Raw genomic sequence first — 18,684 nt, 5'->3', positions numbered from 1 at the left:
GAAATCTGGGTATGCATCAATTACCAAGCACTACACGCTCGGGGACTGGTTGATAAGTCTGGCAAACGAGCATGAGATGTTCGGGGACTGGATAATTTTAATTTTTTAGACCTTGCTATAAGGCTCATACTTCGCCTTCCAGCAAGCTCGGGGACTACATCGGTACGATGCATCTGGCGATGCATCTCAGTTTCAGAATTTCTTTGAGGACTTTTCTTTTGACCCTGGCACCATGTGCCTACGTCACCTACTACCAGGCTCGGGGACTAAGTGGGCACACATCACCTTGCGGTGAATATGATTGCTTTTTGAAAGGCTATACTTTTCAGAAAAATAAAGTGGGCACACTTCACCAGGAAAGAAATCTTTTTTAATTGAGAGCACCATGCATTCTTCGAACAACCTGCTTCTTCGATGACAATGATGATCAATAGTCTTTTGAGCTGGTTGAAATACCGTTGCAACTGTTTGGGCGACATTCCTGCTCATTAAAGACGTCAAGCCTCACGGGTCGAAGAAGCTCAGGACGACGTGTTACATTCACAATACATGGTGCTCGGGGACTAGCTGTGGGGGTATGAATCCCTATACCCTTACGGCTAGACTTGGGCCAGGAGGCTTGGCCCATTACGAGACAAGTTCGAGGCTTGATCCGACAGCTCGGAGTTTCATACAAGGAAGCAAGACGTGGAGATCAAGCAGGATTCTAGTCGGTTAGAATAGGAATTGATATCGAACTATCTATGGCAGTTGTAACCGACTAGGATTAGTTTCCAGATCTGTAACCCTGCCCTCCGGACTATATAAGGAGGGGCAAGGGACCCCCCTAAGACACATTATTCTCAATCCAATACAATCAGATGCAGGATGTAGGTATTACGCCCACACGGCGGCCGAACATGGATAAAAAGCTTGTCCGTGTCTTGCGTCACCATTGAGTTCGTAGTTTGCGCACCGTCTACCGATAAACTACTACCGTGGGTACACCCCAAGGTAGACTGCCGACTAGCTTTTGTCGACAGAGATAGAGAAGGAATCATCTCCTAGACAAGGAAAGGAAGTTTCAATAGCCAATTTCCCAACATTTCAATCCCATGATTCGGCTCTTGAACCTCTCAATGATCCTATGAATCTCTCTAGACATCCCATTCATAAGAGTCACCAAGACCACAAGGAGGATCAAGAAGAGCAACATCAATGGCTAGAGGGCATTAAAAATCCATGTGCTATCACCATTGAATGGATGGATAAAACAAACTTGAGAGACAATCCTAGAGCAATTTTAAGCATTCATGAAGAATCATCCTTGGAGTTTGAGAATGAGAGAAACAACAGTGAGCATGGAAATTATTTGATAAATACCTCATCAAGTCCTTGCTCATATGAAACATCTCCCCAATCAATTGGTCTCTCCAACCTCACCACATTTGAGATCTCCAACCCTCTCTTCTTTTCTATTTATAAAAACTTTAAAAGAGCGGTTGTCGATGCATATGTCTATAATAAATATTGCAGATCTGGTTGAGTTGATTGATGGTTTCCCAAAGACAAGCTTAGTGTCCTAAAACAAGTACTGATCAGATCGTAACATGAGCTGTTAATTATTTGCAACATTGTCTTGTGTTTTGATCATATAAAGATAATTGTAGAAATATTCCTTCGGGTATCCTTGTCACTAACCTTTCTAGGATTGGAGCAAGGAGATCGGATGAATGACAAGCACAAGGTATGTCCAACCAATCATCATGCAACATTGAATTAAAATTCATCCAATCTTGAATTTTGCAAAATTCAAGCTTGGGGGAGTACCTTACATAAAAACATCATTTGTCATGTTGCTATGTTTGTTGTCCTTACCTTTGAGACATGCTCAATTTGTTAAATACTAATTACACTACTTCACCTCCACTTGAGTAGAACTCTATAAATGCTCTCATGCTACCTTTATTTGCTTTAGTATATGTCTAGGTTTGGAGTAGTTTCATTTATCTCTTAAATCAAGCATGGTGCTTAGTTTAGGAATGATGATCTTACTTCCAAAGGATTTTTGAATTAAGCATGGTGTTTAGGTTAAAATCCCCTCCTAAATCAAATTAGACATGGTGTCTAGGTTGATTTTTGAGCCATAGTATGCTATAGCAGATATGGGATATTTTGTTGGGCTAACCCCTGCAGGAAAACTTTCAATATCAACCTAAGAAATCCTGAGATACAAGCTCATTGGAGATAAAGGAGACACATGAAGTTTAACAATTTGCACAAGAAGGACATAGCTCAATCAGCATAAAGAGATGATCTATGGAGGGTGCCACAAACACGATGCACAACCGCTAAGAAAGGAAAGCTTCCACAAGGTGATAATATACCATCACTCTTCAAGTAAGGTAAAACCTTAAGGTACTTGACTATCGCTTTTATAAGTTTCTCCTTAGTTCTGGCATACACATGAATAAAAGAGACAAACATGTTTGATTTGTAGCTCCAAATTAACCTACCCAATTAATTCAACATGTTTAGTCCTTTAATCTTTGTTCTTAGTACTACCTTCGTGATCCCACACTCCTAATCATATAAGCTAAAATGTTGCATATTCAATCTTTGGGAAGATATAAAGAAAAAAAACATAAATACAGATAGATTATCTTTCCATTAGGTTGAGCCATCTGATCTAACAAATGCTACACTCATGATCCATCAACTTTGTCTTGCTCACTATGCATAAGATTAGAGAAGAACAAATACATTTTTGGTTCTGTTGGTGTTTTCCACCAACAGGGCCCATGCACTTGATCTCTGCCTTGTCTCTCTGAATAGGTACACTTCAAGCAAAACATGGAGGAGTTTTACAACTCCCAGACTCCACCAAGTGAAGAACCTGGATCTACAAGCACAAACACACTGAGCAGGATACTGCCAACACCGCACTTCGAACTACTGGGCAAACAAAGAACATGGGTGACTCCGTATCAAAAGGTGCAGACGTCAAGGTCCACACCTAATCAAATAATGCACCTAAAGGATGAAGACGGTGAGAAGTCTTGTCCAGAAGACTTAAAACATTGGATCCTTGTCGGAGGAGGTCAAGATCGTCGACTCAAGTCACCTTTCCTGATCAAGAAGGACGACCCTGGTGTTCCAAGCATCGAGTGCACAATCAATGGATATTCTTTTCAGAAGACACTCTACGACACCGGATCTGACGTCAATGGCCATAGTCACTTATCAGCTCCTGCATGGAACCATGCTCCTACAACCAAGATACATTTAGCTCCAGATGATTTTCAGGTCATTGACATGGGAGAAGACGAGTATGATCCACCTACCATCATTGGAAGACCATTCCTCAAACACTATCAAAGTCATCATCTATATTGGAACCGGAGAAGTCCACATGCACTTCCCCTCTGAGAAGGTACACCACTACTTTAATGATTCTAACTATATAGTTGAAGATTCTAAGCAGGTCAGGACAAGAAGAAGACAACACAACTGAAACCAGAGGAGGCAAATCATCAAGGACGGATGGGTAGATTACGAAGGAGAAGTGATAAGGTCTGAAGACATACAGCTTGAACAGAACTGTCCTGAGGAGACCGTAGCACCGAGTCAGGTGTGGAGAGAGAAGATAGTTATAGCAGCCGGAACCACCGACTACGCCATCCATCAAATCCCAGGATGATTGAGAAAACGGAGAGTCCCGTTCGGAGGACTTAAAAACACCGAACGCCTTGCCAAGAGGTAAACTTGGTAGTTATCCTTTTTCCTTTCAATTATTCAATTATAGTTTGCTTAGTTAATCAGGTTCATGCTATTTTGAAAAGAAAATAAAAATGTTAAAAATACATAGTAAGCCCCATGTGAGTATGCTCATGGCTGTGGTGGCATAAAATAAATATGTTTTCATCTTACAATAAAAATATATATAATAAGTGCATGATCCTGCTAAATAAAATTTATTAAGAGGAAGCTCAATATGATAAAGGCAAAGAGATTTTATGCTAACACTTAACCAGTTCCACAAAGCTTTGTTGTCTATTTGAGCTCCACAAAATTCAAGGATCAAAGAAGACTAGCAGACGGAGGACATCCTAATCGCTATCAGGGTGCTGCCGACATTCAAATACACCTCTGCCACCTGCTAGCTACATTAGAAGAAATTACGTCAAAATCCAGCTTGGGGGAGAGCACCCCCATTTATCAAGCTAAGTGTTTATACTCGCGTTTATACTTTACTCAAATAATAAAAAGATGCATAATCATAAAAACCCAAATAAAGATTTTGTGCTTTTATATATATCTTTGCTTAGTTTGCTAAATAAATAAATAAATAAAGTTTGCTATGAACCCTCATGATAAGCTCTCACAAGGAACTGATGAATAGTTGCTCTGCCATGACTAGTTCTTAAAATTGAAATCTTTCTCAAGTTTAGGCATAACTGTTATGAATTAAGACTTACTCTAAACCTGAACTTGTGGGAAGAGTACTTGATCTAAAGTCTAAGTTGTTAACGGATATGATATGGGAAGGTTGAGCTGCTGTTTATCTGCTCCTAGAGATGCTAGAATTCTGGAGAATTTTATCTTTAAAAATCTTTAAAATAACACATGATGAGTTCCTGTATGATGAGAGCTTAAAATCCTACCACAGCCATATATACATGCTTATTAGACTTTGAGCCACACATTTACTTTTTACTACTTATGAGCATTGAGTGTGGTCAAGCTGTGTAGACCCTTAGGAGCTTGTCATGCGGTTAAAATCAAGATTCACTTGCACGTTTACTCACACATGCTGCTTCTACTCTGGAAGTACGCATCCACATACATCCACTCATTTCCATCTCTAGATTCACCCAAAAGTATTCTACTCCTAATCCGGGAGAGAATAGCCAAAAATATTTTCCTATCCCTGTTATTCCCTGTGAAATAAATGCTCCAGTTATTTTGGTTACTACCACTTGCTACATTATTTCAGGAGATGAGTGCTCTAAAAAAAGAAGAAGAAAAGAAAAAAAATGAAGAATACGAGGAAATAAAAAGGGGCAAGTGCCCGGAACCTCGAAGAAAAGAAAAAGTGAGACGAGAGGTAAAAATGGACAAGTGTCTGACGGTAGAATTAGGGGTACAAGATACCTACCTGAGAGGAAAGAAAAAGAAAATATAGAGAATCTCATTCTCCCCAAAAAGCTTCAAAGTGCAAGAAAGGTATGTATCCCCTTAAAAGAGCAAAAATAGAATTAGACTTTCACCATTGTTATCACCATCATCACCATACACCATTCATTCCCCACACATGCACATCTTGATTTGACTTATTGACTTGTTTCTCTGGATCCATGGTTTGACTATGCAATAAATGTCTTGTAAGTATGTATTAGCTGTCTCCCACCTAAGAGCTCTAGATATCAAAACCTTATTAGAGTAGGGTGAGAGGGAAGGTAATATCACTATGTATTATACCAAAAATACCACATACTTTGAGTGAAGGCATATACCATTACTGCCTTGGTAAGGATCCAGAAATACCACAAAAGAGAGACTTGAGAGAATCATATAAGGAATCTCTGAGTTTTATTTGAAAATCTGCAAAAACTCCAGAGCTATAGCTGATCAAGAATAAGAGACATGGCGCTTGACTTGACCGTTCTATCTTTTAACTGCTCAAGACACAAGTGACGGTTACAAGCCCCATGGTGAAAGGTAAAATGAGTAAGTTTTAAGTCTTAACAGTTTACTCTAACTCAGAGATGAGATCTTGCTTGAACGCATGTGTATTTTTAAGGCATGAAACCACTGCAGAAACTCTTGAGTTCATCCTTGCTCAGGGACGAGCAAGAGGTAAGCCTGGGGGTGTTGTTGACGGTCCTTAAGTACCAAATGTAATCATCAAATAAATAAAGAAAAGGATCCAAATGCAACCAACACCCAGACTTAGGGTTCAATCTGACAGAATTCCACGAGTTTTGGTGTTTGTCTATTTCTGCAGGGGGTTATCAGGAAATATGGTAGAAAGGCCCACACGTCGGGTTTACATAGAGATATTAACGTGCCGTGCAATTTTCTATCATCTAGAAGACTCCAAAAGCCACTGGAAGGAAGCGGAGGCTGAAAGGGCCGAGAGGTAGGGCGCCCGCCCTCCTTCCCTGGGCGCCCGCCCTGACATGGAGTCCAAACAGGACTCTCTACAGGGATTACTCTCCACCGACCTAAAGGATCAAGGATAACCGTCCAATCAATGTCGGTTTGATCTGACGGCCTAGGTTCACTTGAGGGGATTATAAAACCAGACCCCCTGGCCCCTGGAGGAGACAAGTTTTTCATAGAGTTGAGAGGAGCCCTCGAAGGAATACCTCTCCTCTAAATAAAATTTATTTTAGGCTTAGCATCCAATGTGAGTAGAATTTGATCTTCTAGTTTCTACTAGATTGAGAGAGATAGAGTGGAGGTGTAGATCGGAGGAAGGCCGACCTGTCGGTGTCTACTCCGAGGTTGTACCTGCGGGATCAAGTCTTCTAACCCAAGGCTTGCTCCTAAGATTCTTCAGTAATTCGACTTCTAATTCTAGTAAGTTCTTGTTTTATTGTTCTTTGGTTTATGAGTTTACTTTAATCTCTTCCGGTTGAGTATTAGAGTAATCATTGCTAGCGTAAACGTGGTGTTTAGGCTAGGGTACTCATAGATATCCCCTAACTAGCTGGACCGTGGTAGTAGCGAGGAACGTGCCATTTCCGAGTTACCTTTGTATCCCACATCTCGTTAGTAGGAAGGGTAGGGTTTATAGGTGCGGGTCGAACATCCTCTATGGTGTCTAGATTCCGTAAGCTTCCACAATAGAACACTAGATCATCCTTACCAAGGTTAGAACGAGACTACGGTTGCAGTCTTCTCTATACATCACTCACATCGAGAAATATTCTTTGTAGCCTAAAGGGGTAGTAGCAATAGATTTGGTTAGTCAGATGCACCCTTTCTCCTAGTGGTAAAAATATAAATACGATAACTCTGGATAACCTCCCGGGTGAAATGCTCACCGATATCCGTGCGCTTGCGGATCATTTCCTTATTGCGTTACAAAATATCAACAACTGACTGTGTCTTTACAGATGTCTCGTGGCACTCGAGGTGCGGAACAACGTGCGAACATGAACCCACCCCCTCCTCCTCCACCACCAAATCCAGCTGAGCTGATGCAATTGATGGTGGAAAATCAGAGCATGCTCACTGAGACCATCAACTGGATGGCAAATCAGGGTGGTCGTAATGCACAAGATGGGCTAGCACCTAACCAGTACAGTAGCTTCAAGGATTTCATGGATACTAAGCCCCCACCTTTCAGAGAGGCTGAAGAACCCCTTCAAGCAGAGGAATGGCTGAACACGGTGGAACAAAAGTTCCGCTTGCTTCGGCTGACTGAGGGTTTGAAGGCTGAGTATGCAGCTCACCAACTGCAAGGACCAGCAGGCATCTGGTGGAATCAGTATCGGGAAGCTCTTCTAGCCGACACTGTGCTTGACTGGAATCTTTTCCGTGAAGCTTTTAAAGGGCATTTCATTCCTCCTGGTGTCATGGAGATGAAGCATACTGAGTTTATGCAGTTGACTCAGGGCAACAAAACTCGGAAGAAGTACTTGCATGCTTTCAATCACCTATCAAGGTATGCTCCTGAGTTTGTGAACACTGAGACCAAGAAGATTGCCAGCTTCAAGCGGGGTTTGGGCCCCAAGTTGCTGAAAACCATGGGCCTCACTAAGTGTGCAACTTTCAATGAGTTTGTCAGTGATGCTCTTATCTAAGAGAACTACAACACTGTGTACACTGCGACCAAGACTCGCAAGAGGGCTTTTGAGGCCGGGGCAGGGGCATCTCAGTCCAAGGCTCCAGTGGCAGCTAGGCCACCGATCGGTGCTCCAACTCCTAACCAGCGGTATCGCCCTCCTGTGAAGAAGAATCAGGTCAAGACGGGTTTCCGCAAGGGTTACTCCATTGCTCTTCCTAGGGGTAACACGGGTCCCAGCTATGCCAAGACTCCACCTGCCAACCGTCCGTGCTGGAACTGCAATCAGGCCGGGCACTAGCAGAGCAATTGTCATTACCTGCCAAAGAAGGTCAACCAAGGGAATGTCCACCAGGGGCGTGTTCACTACACCACTGTGGAGGCAATCCGTGCTGGCGAGGTAGTTACGGCTGGTAAGTTTCTGGTTAACCAATGTGATGCACTTGTGCTTTTTGATTCAGGAGCATCGCATTCTTTTGTGAGTTCAGACTTTGTGTCTAAGCATAATCTTAAGGCAAATACACTTGATAAGGGTAGCTATTGCATTAGTGCTGCTAGGAATGATATTTCTACCAATCAAGTGGTTTTTGGGGCAACTCTGGAAATTGGAGGCCGTCAGTTTCTTGCTGATCTGGTTGTTTTACCCGGTGTGAGCATAGATGTAATTCTGGGTATGAATTGGATGAGTGGTAATGGAGTTCTTATCGACACCACCACTCGTGTAGTGATGTTGAGAGACCCAAATACCAGGGAAGCGTTCTTAGTGCAACTTCCTCGAGATATCCATATCCGTAGCACTATGAATGCAGTTATAGCTAAGGCCATCCAGGATATTCCGGTGGTGTGTGAGTTCCCGGATGTATTTCCTGATGATTTACCCGGGCTTCCTCTAGATCGGGATGTGGAGTTCAAAATTGAATTGATTCCAGGTACCGCTCCTATCTCTAGAAGACCTTATAGAATGCCACCAAATGAGCTAGCTGAGCTTAAGACCCAGTTAAATGAGTTGTTGAAGAAGGGTCTTATCCGTCCTAGTTCTTCTCCGTGGGGTTGTCCAGCTATCTTTGTGAAGAAGAAGGATCAGTCCTTACGCATGTGTGTGGATTATCGTCCCCTGAATGCGGTGACCATCAAGAATAAATACCCTCTTCCTCGCATTGATATCTTGTTTGATCAGTTGTCTAAGGCTAAGGTATTCTCCAAGATTGATTTGCGATCTGGGTACCATCAGATCAAGATCCGTCTTGAAGATGTACCTAAGACAGCTTTCTCGATGAGGTATGGATTGTATGAGTATCTCGTCATGTCCTTCGGTCTTACGAATGCACCTGCTCATTTCATGTACCTCATGAACTCGGTGTTCATGTCCGAATTGGACAAGTTTGTGGTGGTTTTCATTGATGATATCCTAGTATATTCTTGCAATGAAGAGGAGCATGCAGAGCATCTACGTGTGGTGTTGTCGCGCTTGCGTGAGCATCAACTTTATGCCAAGTTCAGCAAATGCGAGTTTTGGCTAAAGAAAGTACCTTTCCTGGGCCATGTCTTATGTGAAGAAGGCATATCGGTGGATCTGGCTAAGGTGCAAGAAGTGCTGGATTGGAAGGTTCCAACTTCGGTACATGAGGTTCGGAGTTTTCTCGGTCTGGCTGGGTATTATCGTCGATTCATTCCAGAATTTTGAAAAATATCCAAGCCTATGACTCGCCTACTTCAGAAAGATGAGAAGTTTGTGTGGACGCCTGAGTGTGAAGAGGCATTCCACAAGTTGAGGACATTGCTGACATCAGCTCCTGTCCTAGCTCAACCTGATATCGAGAAGCCCTTCGATGTCTTCTGTGACGCGTCAGGCATTGGTCTAGGCTGCGTGTTGATGCAGGAAGGTCGCGTAAATCGCGTATGCCTTGCGCCAACTTCGAAAGCATGAGGTCAATTACCCTACTCATCACTTAGAATTGGCAGCAGTTGTTCATGCTTTGAAAATCTGGAGGCACTATTTGTTGGGTAATCTGTGCAATATCTACACCGATCATAAGAGCCTCAAGTACATCTTCACTCAACCTAAATTGAACATGCGGCAGCGAAGGTGGCTTGAGTTGATTAAAGATTATAATCTGCAAGTGCACTATCATCCGGGCAAGGCAAACATGGTTGCGGATGCCTTGAGTTGGAAAGCGCAATGTCACTCAGTCCAGGTGGACGATCCGTTGTTGTCACATCTTATGCATGCACTTGTGCTCAACCAGATTTCTCTGGAGAGTACCCTTCGCAATCGAATCATCTAATTGCAGCAAACAGATGTAGGTGTTGACGGTCCTTAAGTATCAAATTTAATTATCAAATAAACAAAGAAAAGGATCCAAATGAAATCAACATCTAGACTTAGGGTTTTATCTGACAGAATTCCATCAGTTTTGGTGTTTGTCTATTTCTGCAGGGGGTTATCAGGAAATACAGAAGAAAGGCCCACACGTCGGGATTACATAGAGATATTAACGTGCCGCGCAATTATCTTACGTCTAGAAGACTCCAGAAGCCACAGGAAGGAAGTGGAGGCCGAACGGGGCCAGAGGCAGGGCGCCCGCCCTCTGTTGTAGTCCAATCAGGACTCTGTTTCGGGGGAGATCTCCACCGACCTTAAGGATCAAGGATAACCGTTCAATCAATGTCGGTTTGATCCAACGGCCCATGTTCACTTGAAGGGACTATAAAACCAGACCCCCTGGCCCCTGGAGGAGAGAGCCTCTCAACCCTAATTCATTGTTCTTCAAGGGAGAAGAAGCCTCTGATCAAGATTAGAGCCACCACATCAATTAGATATCCAGATTAGCATAGCTACATAGGAATAGAACTATAAGGAGTCATTCTTCGATTGGTTTCCGGATCTGTCAAGAGGATTCTTGGTAATTCTCTAATTGTGCTTCTAAATATCTTTGTTCTTCAATATTATGAATATGACTTTGTTCTACTTCAATATATTGCTTATGACTTTGCTCTACTTGCTTATATTCAAGATTATATTGTTCTTAGTTTATCATAGTTATGTACTTGGCTTAGTTAGATTGGATCTGTATACATGCTTAGGATCGTATAGCGTTTATCCATCAGATCCATGGGTAAATGATAGGTATTGTGTAGGCGTGGTGCTTATACCGTATTTATCTGTGATTGTACCCAATATGCCAGATCGTGGGGTAGTTCGTGATAGTGACAGCTTCATTGATTCTTATATAGTCCCCCTCTACTGTATTGGGCTGGCAAAGCAATATTACTACAGGGGAGTGATTGCTATGTTTCTCATTTACCTTGCTAATATCACTATGCATGGGCGTAGTCTTTTCTCACAATGATTGCTAAGTATGCTTGCACTAACTATGATAATGCTAGACAATATAGTCAAGAATAACTTAGGAAATATTCTTATAGTTCGTTCTAATTCCATGCTAATGACTTTCTAGAGTATCTAATTGAGGTGCTTATCATATTTATATGTGGCTGATCAGATTAATTATCTTTGTCACTATTCATTACTTCATATATCCTTTATGTGACACTTACCCCTGTATGAAAGAGTTAGATATATGTTCTCAATTATACATGCAATGATAGATACTCAATCTCATATTCTATTCTGTAATCAATATTGATGATTGCTAATCCCTTCCCAGTGGTAAAAATATAAATAACGATACCTAGAATACTTCCCGGTTAAAATGCTACATCAGTATTAATCTGTGCGCTTGCAGATCCCATTCATTATTTATTAGAAGAGCAATTGCATATTTCAATACCGTGTCTCTCATGTCATGCTGGGGATGACAACTTGGCTTAAGTGGTATGAGGGATAGGTCTGGTATTTTTGGCACCGTTGCTAGAATTAGAAAACTGTCTAATTTTGGTAATGATATTAAGAATACCCAACAGTAGGCATCCACCATATAAAGAGGAAAATGAAAGAAGAATAAACCAAGCATTTCCGGGTCGATGAGGACGGAATTCTTTGGTTCAAAGATCGACTTGTGGTCCCAAAAGATCGTGAGCTCTGAAATCAAATCTTATCTGAAGCTCATTCATCCAAGTTGTCTATTCATCCTGGTAGTAGCAAGATGTATCAGGATCTGAAACCTCTGTTTTGGTGGACAAAGATGAAAAAGGAGATTGCCACTTTTGTCGCTCGTTGTGACAATTTTTGCTGCGTTAAGGCCGTTCACATGAAAGCTGGTTTGCTTCAACCCTTGTCAATTCCTGGTTGGAAATGGGAAGAAGTCAGCATATATTTCATCGTTGGACTTCCAACTTCTGTCAAAGGTTACGACTCTATCTGGGTGATTGTAGACCGTTTGACCAAGGTTGCTCGTTTTATTCCAGTTCGAACTGACTATCGTCCACATCATTATGAGGAGTTGTACTTCGACCACATTGTCATGGTGTGCCTCGAACTATCATATCAGATCGTGGACCACAGTTCACTGCCCGTTTTTGGGAATGTCTACATGAGCAGATTGGTACTCACTTAGTCCGTACTTCGGCATATCATCCCCAAACGGCAGGTCAAACTGAACGGGTCAACCAAATCCTAGAAGACATGTTGAGGGTATGTGCTCTCTCTTCAAAGGGTTCTTGGGTTAAGTGGTTGCCATTAGCTGAGTTCTCTTACAACAATAGTTATCAGGAGAGTATCAAGATGGCTCCATTTGAAGCCCTGTATGGTCGAAAGTGTCGAACCCCGTTGAATTGGGTGGAATCCGGGGAACGAAGGTATTATGGCATCGATTTTGTGAACGAAGCAGAGCAGCAAGTCCGTACCATCCAGCAACACCTGGAAGCTGCTCAAGCTCATCAGAAAAGTTATGCTGACAAGAGAAGGAAGCCGATTGAGTTTGTAGTCGGTGACCATGTGTATATCAAGGTGTCTCCGATGAAGGGCGTACAAAGGTTCGGAGTCAAGCGAAAGCTTGCACCTCGTTATGTGGGACCCTACTAGATTCTTGAAAGGAAAGGGGATGTGGCGTACAAAGTTCAACTCCAAGTTGAGCTTCGAGCTATTTTCCCTGTCTTCCACGTATCACAATTAAAGAAGTGCCTTCGTGTTCTCGAGGAACGAGTGGAAGTTCGGGATATCAAGTTGAAATCTGACTTGGTGTACGAGGAGAAACCTGTAGCGGTTCTTGACCGCAAGGAACGGGTGACTCATAATCAGGTGGTTAAATTCTACAAGGTGTTGTGGAGTAACCACGAGGAGGAAGATGCCACTTGGGAAACCGAGGATTATTTGAAAGAAGTTTACAAAACATTATTTGAAAATCAGTAAGCTTTCAAATCTCGGGACGAGATTTTTGTAAGGGGGAGGGCTGTAACACCCCAGTTCATAAGCTTTCCAGAATGTCCTCACTTAGGTTTGTTGGATCTTTGTAGCAATAGTTATGACCTGTTTACTGAGCTGTTCTGTTATATGATGCTTTTTGTTATAGTTTAAATTGGTAGGTGTTGGCTAAGTTAACTTGCCATCTTATGTGAACTTGTTATAACCGTTACTCCGTAAATGAGTGTCTAGTGAGTCTATTATGTTATTAAGCATCCATTTTTTTGTATGCACACTTTCTCATTCATCGAGCATGCAATAGGTGCATCGGACGTGACAGCCTCCTTCGAACCTCAAGTGAATCCCGAAGGCCAGGAGGGCAACCCGGAGGTGGAGGTCCAGCAAGTGGGACTCGAGGAGCCCGAAGAAGAAGTTGAGTGCCCGAACCACGAGCCAGCCTCGTTCGTGAAAGGCAAGCCCCGGAGCATCCTAAGTCTCCCTTTACTTTCAAAAGTTTACTTGAATATGTTATATCTATTGATGCATTTAAAAATAGGAGTTGTGATGAAACCTTTACTACATTTTACTCAATCCTTGTCCAGATAACTTACCACTACATGGTTATAGAGTTAGGATCGAGTAGCAGCTTAGCCATGCTTTAATCGGTAGAAGTCGGGTGATATCCTGTCACCTGCGCGATATAGGGTTATGTCGGATCACGATGGACTATATGTGCTATCATGGATGGAACCTGATTAAATTGACTTAAGCCGGGCAGAGTTTTGCAAGGTGGTAGTAACTCCGTCTATGGCAGCTAAGGACCGACCGTTGTACGTCCTCTTGTCATGTTGAATGCATGCCTAACACTTAGTTGGCTGGATAACTCGTTCCGACCGCGAAGCCTAGTAATATGACTCAGGCCGGAAGCCCGGCAAGTATACAGTGCGCACTACCGGAGGAAGTGCGGTGTGCGGGGGACCATTGGCGTAAGTCCAAAGGCAGCTGAGTTAAAATTCCTGACCTCCCTGGCAGAGTGGTAGCCCTGGGAGTGCGGCGCTGATCGGAACTGCGATTCCTGAGTCGTACCAAAGGTGACCCGTTGGCTCTCCGACGGGGGATGCTTGGGTGAGTGCTAGGAATACCCCTCCATCTGGATTGGAATTCGATTCGAATCGCCGTCTCTCCTGGTTAGTGAGAACTTGACAGAGGAGCGGCAAACGTAGCATTCACTAATGAACTTTGGTTCGTGATATTGATGATAGCAAGGAAGAACATATGATGAATTTGATATGGTTATTATTGCTTGTAATAATCAAGTGAAGTGCTTTAGTACAGGTGCTAATCTAGTGGTAGGCTGATGATGATTAAATATGATGCTCTCACAACATTGTAGTTATAAATTAAGCTTTTGGCAAATGGTGAGTCAACCAGCTCCACTTGATATTAGCCTTGCATGATCCTTGGTGTCTTCTATGTTTTACTAGACGGGTAAGTCTAGCTGAGTACATTCTCGTACTCAGGGTTTATTCCCACCTGTTGCAGATGATATCTTTTATGATGGCTTCTGCAAGACCTGTCTCCATCCCGCTGGGGATGAGGACTAACCGTTGGGCACGGTTCTCTAACAAACTCGTACCTGCTGCTTTTGGATGGATGGTGTACGACTCTGGCTATAACAAGAACTTGTGAACTGAACTTTGGAAAGTGTGTGTAATAATTATTTTGCTTCTGCTACTACAAACATGTGTTGTAATAACTAAGCAACTCTGATGTGGTGCCGCTTCGATGGCAATGAATGACTATGTAACATTCGCTGTGTTATGTTGAACTATTACGATCTTGGTTTGTTGCAAGTTGGTTTGAAGTCCTTCGTGATTTCAGTTGACTACCGAGATTATATGGGCTCAAGTTTGGAAACATGATTGCTTGCCGATCGTTTCTACACTTGAACTCTCATAATTTGGTTGGTTCTGTGACATCCAGCCCCAATATCAATCTGTGCTCCACCCATACTCAAGAATGGTCTTCCCAGGATTAGTGGTGTTTCTTTAGTGAGCTCCATGTTGAGCACCACAAAATCCACTAGAACATAGTATCCTCTGATCTTGACAGGGATGTCTTGAGCAATCCCTGCCGGGTACCAGACTGACGAGTCTGCCAACTGGAGTGTCATGGTGGTTGGCTCCAAGTTGGTGAAGTTCAGCCTGTCAAAGACTGATTTCGGCATGACGCTCACACTCGCCCCCAAATCACATAGGGCGTGGTCGAATTGCTGGGCCCCAATTGAGCAAGAGATTGTGGGGCACCTAGGATCCTGCTTCTTCTCGGGCAGCTCTGTAACAGAACCGCCCAAATTATAAGAGATTAAGCCTGATAGCGACCATTTGCATAGTCAAACCATCCAGCTTAAACCCATATAATCCCGGTAGTCCGTGAAATCTCGAACGATTTCAAACCACATATCGTACATACAGCCAAGATCGTAATAAGTTCAGTGGTCACCATTCACAGTTACATCCAGTTCGAAAACATTCATCGGAAAACATCGGACTGCTTAAAGTTATTACAAACCAAGTTCATAAGTAGCGAAAGCTTCATAGTTCGAAAGTACACACACACAAATTCAGTTTGATATAGTGCCATAGTTTTTGGTCATTCCCACAAAAGCAAAGGAAGAGACGGAGTGACCATCGCCCTTGGTCTAGTCATCACCCATAGCTGGGTATAGGCAGAGGATGCAATAACCATAGTACATTTGACCATCTGCAAAACAACATGGGAGTAGAACCCTGAGTACGAGAATGTACTCAGCTAGACTTACCCACCATAAACTCGAAAATAAAGACTCTCCAAGGATCATGAAGGCTATATAGTGGGGTTAGCTGACGACTTTTGCATAAAAGCACTCTTCTATTAACATATCCTAAAGGAATCCTTCTTCTTTTAATTAGCTCAATGTTGAAAGTATCATTACCTATTATGTTGGTTTGCACCTGCACTATGGCAATCAAAACGTAATAATATGATGGGACCTCATCATAGCATTCATGCAATTATTCATCATATGACTCAAGTGTTCCATAGTCCTTACTACGAGGACGAAGCTCATGTCAAGTGCTCACTGTCCAGGAGCGATGGCGATTCGAATCGATTTCTAACCAGCTGGCGACACAAACCACACTCACTGATCAAGTGAGCTACAGATCACCGTATTACACTATCCAGGACCAAATCGCGGGTTCTGCATGCACCGCCAGTACCCGAGGACCGTTCCAGCGACCGAGGTATCCAAGATATACCAAGGTTGCACGCCGCGCCCTCATCGTTCTCCTCAACCATCACCAATACAGCGCATGGCGGCTTGACTCCCGGCTCGGATAGTGTTCAGGCTTCGCGGTCGGAATGACTTATCCTTCCAGCTAAGTGTGGGGCATGCGTTCAACATGACAAGAGGGCCGTCAACGATCGGTCCTTAATTGACACATGCAGGGGCACTACAGTCACCCACCATAAGACCCTGCCCGGTCTCACATTCCATTCCACACTTAGTCATTTTCTACCAAAGCAATCACTGCTTAATCAAGCCAGCATCCACCTATATCTCGCAGGTGACAGGAAATCACCCGACTTCTACCGGGATAAGCAGTCTAAGCATACACTCCGTGCCTATCTACATAGGACAAGGTAGATAAACGAGTACGGGTAACAAGGATTACATATGCATCAATGGTATCAAGCAATTCCTATCACTTAAATGCAACATAGTAGAACAAGCATAATATATTAATTAAGTTAGCGAGAGTAGGGAGACTTAGAATGCTCCAGGGCTTGCCTTTCTCGAACGTGCTCGGCTTATGATCCGGGCACTCTTGCAGCTCTTCTCCGGGTTCCGGTGCTCCCAGAGGTTCCTGCTCCTAGATCTCCTCCAGCTCCTCGTGTCCCACCTCGTTCTCCTGCGAGCCTGTATGGTGCATGTATGCTCATGAGTGGAGTGCGAGACGCCTGGGGTGAAATGCTCATGCGAGAGAATACCAGATGACTATGACATGATGTATGGATGATTTATGTGATCATTTACAAGGTAGTCAACATCATCCAAGAACATGCAATTGAATTAAACATCTATTGCATTCTCTTCTACAAATTGTCTTCAAGTGTAACCAACAACTCACAAGATGCTTCAAAGATACACCAAACCCCTTTTATTCTATTTAACCCATATATAACAATTCATAATTTCTTTATTCATTTCTAGGCCCATCAAAACAGCATGCAATCCTGTTTATCAATAAATTCCACAAAAATTACAGGAGAATACCAGTCAAACATAAAGTCCACCATAAATTTTTCATAATTTTTGGAGACTTACTTTAAGCTACAAAAATCAAACGATTAATTCCTAAAGGCAAATAAAATTACCCTACTCTGGTATAAGTGTCAAACAGCAGATTTCATATTTTTATAATTTGCCTAATATCATCAGAAAACACCCACAAAAATTACCAGATTAATTGCAAGGTTTAAATCAATTTCTGGAAAACATTTATTTAAGAAAACCGACGCAAAATGCTAAACTCACCCAGATCCACACCCGCAGAAGCACTGACAGGTGGGATCCAGGGCCGTGACCCCACGGGTCAGCCGTGCAACACACTGGCCGAGCTTCGGCCGGCCGGCTTTTGCCGACAGCGAGGTCTCCGGCCACGGGGTGAGCACCAGCGTGCAACCCGCAGCGAGGCGCATCCAGGGGTACCCTCAGATTGGCCAGAGGATGACCGGAACACCTCCGACGAGCATGCATGGCGGCGCTGCTCGCCGTGGCCAGGCCGCTCCGGTGCGGTAGAGCGCGCGCAAACGACCCTCCGAGCTTCCTCACCTCACTACCGACCTAGTGCACCAAAGAACGAGCGAAAAGAGGCAGGATACAGCAAGATCCGTCACGGCGGAGCACTCCGGCGAGATCGGAGCAACTCTGGCGAGCGATTCACGGCGCACGGCTGCTTCTCACCTCGGTAGAGCGTACGCAGGGGCTTACCGCGGTGACGGCGAGTGCGCTGGTGCTCTTGGCGTCGAGCTTGAAGCTCTGTTGCGGCCGGCGGCGAGCGGCGGTGCTTGCTCCGGCAATGGCGCGCGGCGGAACTGCTGCTGCTACTGGTGCACGGGCGGAGGGAGGAGGGAGAGGCGCGGGCGACAGAATGGAGGGAGGGTTCTGGGGGCGCGGGTCGGCGTCCCGACCAGGGGGGGTGGAGGTGGCCGGCCGCGGCGCGCCCAACGCCGGCGTACGGCCGCCACGTGGCCATCGCTGAATGGGGCGAGGTGGGCGCCGCGCGCGGGAGAGAGAGGGGAGCGGGAGGCAGGCCGGGCTGCTGGCTGGGCCGAAAGGGAGGCGGGGTTGGCCCAGCAGCGCCTGTCCCCTTTTCTATTTTTTTTGAATTTGTTTTCTCAATTTCTTTCTAAATTTATTTGGACTATTTACAAATCATTTGCACCCTTTTCTCCCAAAAGCAAAGTTGTTCCAAAACAAAAACCCTACCACTTTGTTTCAATAAGCAAAACCAAATTCCAAATAGAATTTGAATTACAAATTAAAACTAGTTCTAGGTTTTCA

The sequence above is a fragment of the Sorghum bicolor genome, chromosome 7 (assembly GCF_000003195.3).
Source record: "Sorghum bicolor cultivar BTx623 chromosome 7, Sorghum_bicolor_NCBIv3, whole genome shotgun sequence".
NCBI lineage: Eukaryota > Viridiplantae > Streptophyta > Magnoliopsida > Poales > Poaceae > Sorghum > Sorghum bicolor.
Note: the sequence above shows the minus strand (reverse complement) of the source record.